This window comes from Rhagoletis pomonella, unplaced genomic scaffold (assembly GCF_013731165.1).
Source record: "Rhagoletis pomonella isolate Grant_MI unplaced genomic scaffold, Rhpom_1.0 Rhpom_scaffold_06226, whole genome shotgun sequence".
Taxonomy (NCBI): Eukaryota; Metazoa; Arthropoda; class Insecta; order Diptera; family Tephritidae; genus Rhagoletis; species Rhagoletis pomonella.
In genome coordinates, this window is record NW_023464760.1 from 5,307 (window position 1) to 6,953 (window position 1,647).

Consider the following 1,647-nt stretch of genomic DNA (forward strand, 5'->3'; position numbering starts at 1 on the left):
GTTGCGAGGTATTGGAGGTTTTTAAATGTTTGCTTAATTGCTTAATGTACAGGATTACGCAAGATGCACTTATGTGCTTTTCGACACAAATTAATGTCGTAACAACTTAAAAAATTTCTAAAACTTTCATTGATTGCTCTGCTACCAACCACTCTTCGTTACTTAAAAAATTAATTGTTTGTAATTCGTCATCTCTGGCCAGCATCGACGACTTAACTAAAGCTAAAGTGGAAATCACTGCATCTTTTAAAACTAATACGCGTTTCAACATTTCATATGTTGAGTTCCAGCGAGTAGGTACGTCATTAATAAGTTTCAAAACTGGTTGCTGCATAGCCTGCAATGTTGCTTTAAGTTTTGAAGAAGCGTAAGTGCTTTTTGAAAAAAAAACCTAACAATTACTTTTATTTTATGCAAAACTGATTCTATTTCTTTTAAACCACATTGCCATTTTACCCAATGCCGCCAACCTCCCCCCACGAACTGCTGCTTTCATATTAGCTGCATTATCACTAACTATAACAATTATCTTGTTACTAACTCCCCATTCGCAAAAAATTTCGTAAATTTTTTTTGTAATATTTTCACTTGTGTGCCTATCTAAATATGAGGAGCAAGCTAACAAATCCGACGCAAGGAATGTTTTTTTATCCTCTTCCACAATGTAGTGGGCAGTCACACTAAAGAAGCTATCTCCTGCACGGGAAGTCCAACCGTCCATCGTCACACATATAGCATACGCCCTCTCTAACCGCCTTTTCACCACCTCCATGGTTACATTATACATGGCCGGTATTAACGAGGATGACACTGTTTTCCTAGTTGGGAGTTTATAGTTCGGATTTAGGAGACATACTAGCTATTTAAATTCCACGTCTTCGACGATGCTAAATGGATGGTACTCGCGGACAATCATTTTAATTACCTGGTCATCGATTTGTTGCTGCTTTTTGACTGGAAGTGGTTTGTGTAGGTACTGTGATACCGATCCTTGCGGTGCGTATGATGCTCGCGGTGTATTTCGCTGTGTTGCTGCTTGTTGTGATTCTACTTGCGTTGCTGCTCTCTGTGGTGCTTCTACCTGCGTTGCTGCTGCCTTCGTGTCAACTTCTGTTTCCAAATGCTCCTGCCTAGCAATTTTTTGGAAGGGATGCCGCCTATTCATATGGCGAATCAGGCTGCACGTTGATTTGTTTGCCACGGATATCTGCTGACCACATAGCTTACACTTTACTTTTTTTCTTTCTCATCGGAGAAGTGCAGCCATATTTCGCTCTTTTTATTTGGCATGATGAAAATGCAGTGAAACGCTCGAGGAACTCACAGCGACGCTTGGATGAATAAGCTCCTGTCGATAAGGACACGATTATAATTTTGTTTGGAAAAAATTTTAAGACATTTAGCAACTTACTTGTAAAATGTGCAGGAATACGCAAAATTAGTGATTAGTAGATGAAAATGCAGTGAAACGCTCGTGGAACTCACAGCGATGCTTGGACGAATAAGCTCCTGTCGATAAGGACACGATTATAATTTTGTTTGGAAAAAATTTTAAGACATTAATCAACTTACTTGTAAAATGTCCAGGAATAAGCAAGACCTTTGGACCTTTTGTAAAGTGTTCGTGGATTTTTATGAAAACTAATT